The sequence below is a fragment of the Humulus lupulus genome, chromosome 3 (genome assembly GCF_963169125.1).
Source record: "Humulus lupulus chromosome 3, drHumLupu1.1, whole genome shotgun sequence".
NCBI lineage: Eukaryota > Viridiplantae > Streptophyta > Magnoliopsida > Rosales > Cannabaceae > Humulus > Humulus lupulus.
Genome location: NC_084795.1, coordinates 53147315 through 53156660, shown reverse-complemented (window position 1 = coordinate 53156660; position 9346 = coordinate 53147315). Strand labels below are relative to the sequence as shown.

General features: G+C 34.5%; 1 long non-coding RNA gene across 2 annotated transcripts; it reads left to right on the top strand.

Moving 5' to 3' along the window:
* The first annotated feature begins 2239 nt into the window (after nt 1–2239).
* On the top strand, nt 2240–8501 carry LOC133822703 (uncharacterized). Of its 2 annotated transcripts, XR_009887974.1 has the most exons (4): nt 2240–2431; nt 3785–4376; nt 4655–7728; nt 8011–8501. It is a non-coding gene; the product is annotated as an uncharacterized LOC133822703 (long non-coding RNA). The 2 variants fall into 2 exon arrangements; XR_009887973.1 differs by having other exon boundaries at nt 3785–7728.
* Nucleotides 8502–9346: the final 845 nt, after the last annotated feature.

The window sequence follows — 9346 nt, the reverse complement described above, 5'->3', positions numbered from 1 at the left end:
TTCTAACTGATGTATTATTTTAGTTCTTTGACTTGTTTGTTACAGCTTACCCTACGGACTAGCCCATACTTACATCTTGGGAACTCGATAGTATAATTGAGTGAGAGTGCTAATCACAGATATGAACATCTATAACTTCTGATGAAGAAGTGAAATGATGATGTCCTTTTAGTTTGGTTCAAGGTGCTAAATGATAGAGATCTCATTTCAGTAATTACTATTAGTTTACTGAAATATCATTTACAAGGAACTAAGTGTGTTAAGGATAAAATATAATGAGGGGTAAAACGGTATTTTAGTCACATCTCATTATAGACCGTCTATAGAGGATTGTGTGACAATTATTGTTGTAACAATGGATAATTAATAGTGTATCTATATTTGTTATAGAGCGTTCTATGAATTCAAGAGTGCAATTCCGTATCTTTAGTGGAGTCACGAGGAATTAAAAAGTTAGTAAATAGATTTATGATAACTTATTGGAGCTTGATTTCATAGGCCCATGGTCCCCATTGTACCTTGGATAAAATCATTTAGATAGTCTCAATTAATTAATTTAATTATCAATTAGAATTATCAAAGTTGACCAGGTCAATTTTGGATAGTTTCAGAGAGTTATGTAATTTAGAGAAGAAAAGAGAAATTATGGCAGATTTATTAATTAAGATAAATCGGTATCTAAATTAATAAATAAGTTTAAATCAAGGTTAAAATTATAAATAATTAATTTGATAAATGAGTTAAATAATTATTTAATTAATTAAATCAATAGAAAATAATTTATGCATTGATTTTAAGTCCAATGTGCTTATAATCAAATAGGAAATTTCACGGGCCTAAAGCCCATGATAATTTCGACCTAGGGCTTTTAATTGACTATTATTTTATTGATTTTCTAATTAAATAAATGACATAAATAAGTCTATAAAAGGAATGTTAAGAGAGAGTTGAAAACATAAGTCACTAGATGACAGACACAAATTTCTGATAGGTTTTAGATTCTCTCTAAACATAAGTCATTTTCTAAGCCTTATTGTTCGTCTCTCTTCTTCTCTCTGTATCTATCTCATGTGTTGAGAATTGCCCACTCTAGTCTAGATGATTCTAAGGATACTTTGGAAGACTGTGAAGAAAATTGAAGATCAGTTCATCTTTTAGTAATACTTTGCGACAGAAAAGATACAAGGGTTTGAGATACTGATGGAATGACTTATTCATTCCACTACGTATAATGTAAGTATTCTTATCATTATTTCTCTTTGAATTCAATTTTAGAAACATGTTCTAGGTTATCTCGTATTAGTTTGTTTAATATTAGGTCAGCATGAAAATAAATAAAGATCCTGTATGAGTTTCTTAATAGGTTCACCGACAATAATGGCGAAGAGTTTGATCCGAGATCGAACTCATTCTCACTATCACCATGTTTCCTACCTCCTTAAGCATAGAACTTTAGCGTTGCCGCCATAGTCGTCGACAGTTCGCTGGAGTTCATGGTGAGTTACTTCAATGATTCTGGCCGTTGCTGAAGTTCATGGTGGGGAGTGTTGAACACCATAACACGTGAAAAATGTAATTACTTTATTATTACAAAAGTAATCACACCAAGACTTAGATACAATCTTTGACCATAATACACATTAAATATTTACACACTTTATTTTGGAGCAGTCAGTAGTAACTTTTCTCTCTCTCTCTTCATACACACTCTTTTAGACTCTCTTATATATCACTTAGATTCATACTCTTTAGTAAACGTTGTGTACTCACTTTGGACACAAGTTTTTCTACACCACCATAAAGGACCCAAGGTCCTATATATACATGATTAAAGTCGGTTGTTAGTATGCTAGAAAATTCTAGCTACATCATTATAATGGGCTTGACCCAAAAAGCTAGAAAACTAAAGATAACTCTAGAGGTTTCTAACTAATTATCTTCTTAAAAATATATTGAAGCTTTACCGTAATTATAGATAAATATACAGTAATCATTAACTAGAATTTTCAAGAGGCGGAGGTGACTTTTATCAGGGAGTTGGTTGAAGTTCATGCAGTAGCAATTTAAGATATTGACTGAAGAATGTTTTTCATTTCTTTAAAGAAGAAAACTAAAAAGGTTATCAAACACCTTTTCATTTTTTTAAAAATAAATTAAAAAAAATAAAAGTATAGCCGAACAACCCCAATATAAAATGCTTCAGTGACTAATCATAATATTGCATAAACTTAGGGCCATATTTGCGAAAAGGATATATCTTCACTAAAACCCTTGTTTCAATTACAACGAGAATACTTTGCCCAAATTATGTCTCAGTTTCACTATCCTCTTCTTCTAAAGTTGTTCTGCTGGCGACTACTTCGGCTTCAAAACAGTTCTTCAAAGCCCTAGGGCTCTCTCTCACTCCCTATCTTCTAGCTTCAAAAACATGGTATAAAGTTGATTTTTTAGTTTAGTTTTGTTTCATTGCAGATTGAGAACAATAGTTCTCTTAAAAATTGTTACGACACTTTCGAGATATATATTTATATGAATGATTTACATTTTATTGTTGATAGTTTCTGTATTTTGTTTTTTTTTCTTACTTAGTTGTTTCCTAGTCATTGTTTTTCTAATTTATGACGAGGAATATGACTGTAATAGTGATTTTGAGGAATATTGTCTTTGCAATCCTTTGGCATGCTTTGTTTGCTATGTCTGACAATGTTAAAAAATTATACTTTGAGGTTTTAATTGAAATATGTCATTCTTAAGTTTAGCTGAGAGTATTTGTAAATTGTAACCATGTTTTATTTTTATTTTTTTTAACAGAAACAAAATCTATTTAGGGGAGTAAGTTGGTGTTGTTTTGTTGCAATACTTGGTCAACAATGATTATATTCGTATAATATTTCGTTGTGAGATTCCTATAGTTAGGCAATCAAGCAAAATTTTGAAGCATGATCTTGATTTGGTGAAGTTTTCTTCAGCCAATGCTCTTAGGGATTATGATTTAATAAAAGGGAGCAATGTGAATGACTCTGATCACAAAGATTTGTAGTTTAGGATGCATAGTTATGCGAGATCTGGTCAATTGAGTGAAGCTCTGTATACATTGGATTCCATGAGAGAAATAAATGGGAAGCCAACTATTTATGATTATAATTCTTTGATATATTATTTCTTCAAATCATCAAATGCACCATTGTCAAAGCTGGTCTTTGTAGAGTTGTATCATTCTATGAAAAAGTTTGGTCCTCCTAATGCATCAACTTTTAATACGCTCATCAATGGGATGCTATCTGTTGATTACTTTGTAGATAGCTACATTGTTGCTGAAGAATTGTCTACCAGTGCATTTACACCTTTATTCACGACCTTGTCTAAAATATTGGAGGCAGGGAATTTAGTTGATTCACTTAATGTAATCAAGTTTATGTTAAGATTGAACTATAATCTAACCAAAACAGCTTCAATTTATTGATCTCTAAGCTTTGAAAAGCTAGTATGCTTAGGGAGGCTTTTCGGGTGAGCTCTCTTCTTCTATACAAGGATCATATATTTATAATTCGGTTCTATGGGTTTTGTGTAGATCTAGTTAGAGTTCCATTGCTCTAGCATTGTTTTGTTTGATGAAGAAAAAAGGTGTTGTACATAATGTGTGCTCTTATACTGCATTAATTTATGGATTTAGTAGAGAAGGCCTATGGGAATATATTCATTGCTGTTTAGATGAAATGAAAATTTGTGGGTGTAAGTTGAATGTCATAACATACATGACGGTGATAAAGTTGTTTTGTGACAGTGGTAAGATTGTAGAGGCATTAGACATGTTGGCTATAATGGAAAGAAAAAGGCGTAAAGGAGACTGATCACATAAAATGTTATTCTTCGTGAACTTTGTCTTCAAGATAGAGTGTAAGATATTGCTTGACTCCTTTTGTTGATCGATCAGAAAGGGTTTTCCTACGATTCATATACGTATGCCTCTTTGGGTGAAAGTCTACTAAAAAGGGGTAAGATTGGCATTGCTTTTAAACTATTGTTAGATTTTATTTCAATGTGCTTTCCTTTGGATGTGGTTGTATATAATATTTTCTTCCATAGTCTATGTTGTAAGAATAAGTAAAAAAATAGCATTGTCTTTATTGAAGAATATGATAGAAAGAGGCTTTGTGCCAAACAATGTTTCATATAACACAATTTTAAAGAATTTTTGTGTGGAGAACAAGGTCCATGAAGCTTTGGATCTCTTAGATTGTTTTGAGTGGGGTGCAAATGGTCCTGATCTGGTTTCTCCAAATACGATTTTGTTTGTTGCATGTGAAGAGGGGAACTCTCCCATGATTCAAAGGGTTTTATGCCGCATGAGAAACGGGCATCTACAACTTAATGATGTGAGTTATGTTGGTTTGATTCAGTACTTTGCTAGGTTAGGAAAATCTTCTAAATGTTTGGAGTTAATAGATGACATGATGTGTTAGGGATTAAAGTTCTATCATGTAACTTTTAACTTGCTTCTTCACAAATTGTGCCATAATGGGTTACTCTGAATGGCACGAAGGCTTTTTGAACATCTTAGAAATAAAGGACTTCTACTTGATATGGTCTCGTACAATGTTCTCATAGATGCATACAATGTTCTCATAGATGCTTTTGTAAGAGAGGGTAATAGTGTGTAGGTGGAGCAACTGCTAAAGGACATGTATTTTCAGAGACTAAACCCATATCATTTTACCTACAAAGCTTTGGCTAGTGGTGTTATCAAGCAAGGAAAGATATCTGTTGCCCTCCAGCTGAGAGATCAAATGTTAGAAGATGAGATTACACCCAGTGTAGAAATTTACATCACCATAATGGGTGCAATGTTCTTGAGAGGCCATTTTTGTGAAATTCTCTATTTGTTTAAAGCTATGGTAATGGAAGGTTGTGAACCTAATGAGAAAACTTGTAAGATTCTTCATAGAACAATTTCTAAATGCAAGGTGAAATGAGATTTTGGGGTCTTACAATGTAACGCCCCAATTTCCTTAATATGGCTTAGTGCCTAGATTAGGGGTTAGGAGGCAATAATTGTTTTAATTATGTGTTAATATAGTATGAGCATGTTATTATGTGAATTATATTATAATATAAATTATGTTTGCCTGTTTAGAAATACTAAATGTGTATGTGGGTCCGTTTCTTATAAGATGACATTTTAGTAATTTGACCCACTGAGGGTATAATTGTAAATTTGTCTCTGTAGGATTGAGACTACATTATTATATGGATATATTTGGGCTATTCGACATGATCGCTATCCTAGTGAGCAAGTTAGCGAAAAAGTCACAACGGGTAAAATGTTTGGCTTGGGGTGAGCTTAGGGGTATTTTGGTAATTAATACATTACCGGGATTTATCGGGTAATGGGAGACTTAATGGTTATTACTTTGAGGTAGTTGGGGATTTAGAGGAACACTCGAGGATTCACGGGAAGTGGCAATTGACGGAATTGCCCTTGAGATCACCAGAGAACTTAAGTTAGTGGTAAGGGCATTTTAGACTTTTCGGCGAAAAGGGATATGTTGGTTTAGGCATTTGGAACCTAAGAACTATTCAGAAAGAAAGAAGGAAAAAGTTCTCTCTCTCTCTCTCTCTCTCCCGTAGCGCTCTCTCTCTTTGGTGAATTGGGAACTTTGAGTAATTGAAGGAGCAAAGCATAGGAAGCTGAGGATTTGGTGTTTAAGATTAAGCTAGGAGCAACTTGGGATCATAAGACAACCATTGGAGGTAAGGAGTTTATCTGAATTTTAAGTTTAAATTCAGTTGGTTGAAGCTTTTCTAGAACCTTAGGTTTGAGTTTGAATTTTGGAATTTTGATGAGTTTTAATCTGGTTTTGAGTTTGATTTTGTTGTTGGTGAGTTGTTGAATTAGTCATAGGGGTTGAATTGAGGTTTTAAGCTTTATTTGGGGTTGATGTTATCTAGGTTCGGCTAAGGAAAAACCCAAAATTTGGGTTCGAAGGGGTCGAGTCGCAGCCCTGTTCTTGGTGTGTCGCGGCCCTCTTGAACAAAAGGGAACCAAGGAGGGCTCTGTCGTGAGGGCGCGTCGCAGCGCTCTTAGGCTGGGTCGCGACACGTGGCTGATGTTTTGGGGAGGCTGAGCCTCTGATTGGGGCGGACCACGACACAAGAGCATGGGGCCGCTACTCTTAAGGGGTTTTTGGACCCCGAGGGGGTTTTGAGTGCGAGAACTCAACCTTAAGGGCCCAGGATCGATCCCACTACTGTGTTTAGTAGAATTTGATGTCCCGGAGGCTAGGACTCGGTCTGGAAGCCCTTATTCACTCGTTGTTGATGGAATTCTTTATCATGGTTGTGATTAGGTCAACGCTAGAGGCTTGGATCAGGGATCGTACTCAAGAGTCGTTCATTGGTAGCTTGCACTTGGAGCGAAGGTAAGAAAATTGCACCCAGAATATGATATACATGATTGGGGCTCGGCCCGTATGCTGAGTATAATCTTGATTTGGGCGTTAGGCCTGTGAATGCGTATGATTGTGATTATGCTTATGTATGCTTTTTAAATGTATTATAATACATTGTATCTATATGAATATATTATAAATAAATTACGTGATTGTCTGCTATGACTAAGGAACTCAATTTATAAATCACGGATTTGTTGTAGTATCTAGATAAAGATTGACTTATTAGTTAAGGATATATCTTATTTGAGGGGCTCAACTTATAAGTCGAGAATCTCCGAAGCTCGGCTTATAAGTCGAGGGTCTTTAAGCTTCGACTTACAAGTCGGAGTATGTGAGGCTCAACTCATAAGTCGAGGAATTGTAGGACTCGACTTATAAGCTAAGATTGTCATTACGCACGTGGAGTGCAGGCCATAATGGCTAGGCCACCTTGGGGATGCACCAAGCATTTGACTGGCTCGAATGCCAAACAAATTGAAAGGGAGTGCGACACGCACTTGTGCAACTCTAGGGTTGTTGATCTGTAAAATGTTTATGCTAGTTTAAGTTATTACTGCTAGTCTGATGTATTAGTCTGTGAATTGTTGAATATGTTTTCTTGCTAAGTCTCTTGGCTCACGGGTGCTTTGTGGTGCAAGTAAAGGTAAGGAGAAGCTTGGCCAGCCATGAGTTGGAGAGCGATAGTAGTGACGTGTACATATGCAGTCCGCTCGACTGCCACGACCGAGGAACTCAAGGAAGCTAGGGTTGAACCCAATTTTTGCCGCCTAGGTCAAACTTTTTTCTACATATGGTCAAAATACCCCTAGCTTTTAATTTTACTTTGATATTAATTTGATTTAATGTATTTTGTATTTTCGAAATAAATAAAAACATTTAAAAAAAATAGAATAATAGAAAACTAAAATAAAAACAAGTTACCCAACGAAAAATTAAAAATCTTCACGGATCTCGGTCAAACTTTTTTCTAAATATGACTAAAATACTCCTAGCTTTTAATTTTACTTTGATATTAATTTGATTTGATTTATTTTGTATTTTTGAAATAAATAAAAAATATTTAAAAAAATAGAATAATAGAAAACTGAAATAAAAACAAGTTACCCAACGAAAAATTAAAAAACTTTACGGATCCCTGTCTTTTCGTCTTCCTCACGCAAACGAAGAAAAATTATTGGCCACCATTGTCGACAAAGAAGCTTCTAATCAGAGATTTGTTCTCTATGCATTTCGCCTTGTAGGAATCGACCCCACAAGATTGAAGGCCACTCGAAAGGTATGTCTTTCCTCTGTCAAGCTACAGTTTTTTTTTTTTTTTTTTTATCTTTCAAGCTGCAGTTATGCATATTGATTGTCCTTTGGTTTTTTTTCTTTGAAAATTTTGTTTCCTTTCGTTTTGCTTGTATTTTCATTTGTGGGTGTGGGAAAAAAATCTTCTTTGGATGGTCTTTTGCTCTGTATTTAGAGTTTTGAGTATTTTGGAAAGTTACCGATGTTTTAGGGTTTTATGTCTTCTATTTGAATTTTGTTTGTGTCATAAGGCTCCATTTGGTAACAGGGCAATGACATCCTACAACAACAATTCATTTTCCCAAAATGGTGGAAGATTAAGAAATAGAAGATGCATGTGTGGCAAAATATGTCATGTGAGGATTAGTGAATCAATAAATAACCCAAATAGGCTTTACTTTCGCTGTCCCTTTGGAGAGAAAAGGTGTAATTATTTCTCATGGTGGGCAGATGGAGATTTTGTAAATGAAGGTTTTGAAAAAGAATATAGAGACGAAGAAAAAATTTCATTTTGATATGATTCAATTATTCTAATAAGATTACAAAGATTGGAAGCAAATGTAACTACTGGGCACTTGTTGGTGAAGATTTTGCGAGCAATATGTGTGTTATTGATGTTCTTAATTTTGTATATGAAAATGAAGATGTAATAGTTAGTGGTATGACAATGAAGATGTAATAATTAGTGGATTTTGGCTACAATTATGGAAGTTGTACTTGACTTTGCATCTATAAAAAAACTAATGTTGGTTTGTTTAATATCAATTTGGGTTATTATTGTTTAATGGTGTTAATATTAAAGGTAAATTGTTGTATAATTGCAAGGCAAAATAACCACAAATCATAATTGAACTAAAATGCAAAACCAAAGTACATTAATATTGCATTTAAACCAGCTAAAATTTAGTGTGTAAAGCACTAACCAAAACATATAAACCTGCTAATTTTGTGTCTAAAGCACTAAACAGAACATATAAACCCGCTACATTTTAATGTCCAAAACACTTACTAAAACATGTAAACCTGATAATCCTTAGTGCCAATAACACTAATCAAAACACTCAGGCATACATAGAGTATTGCATTTCAAAATACAGCAACTTCAACAACACATATTTTAAAAGACACCAACTTTGGCAACTTCACCAACTTCACTGTGCAGGCTGAGTCTGGAATAGATCTTGGGGTGTTTCAAATGTGTTAAGCTCCTCTGCATTCTGTGGTATCTGTTCTTCAATCCCTTGTGATGGTTGATAATTTTTCTGAAATAATAAAGTAATTAAAAACACACCAAAGATTTCTATTTTATAAATTCATATATAATTTACAAAATGCTACCTGAACTGTGGTACCTGAGTTCTTCCACGACCTCTGCTTCAAAACCTGTAATTGGTGCATCAGACATTGTAGCTTGATCATTGCCTTGCCCCCTACCTTTTCCCTTTCCTAGTCCCCTCCCTCGTCCCTTGCCTCATCTTGTAGGTGGAGCTGGATGTGTTGGTTGTGTTGACAAACGAAGGTGCATTGCAAGTACGTCTTGTATGACCAAGCTTGTTACAATTTTTTCATCTTTTTGCGCTGGAAACTGGCTTCACAGTCCTTTC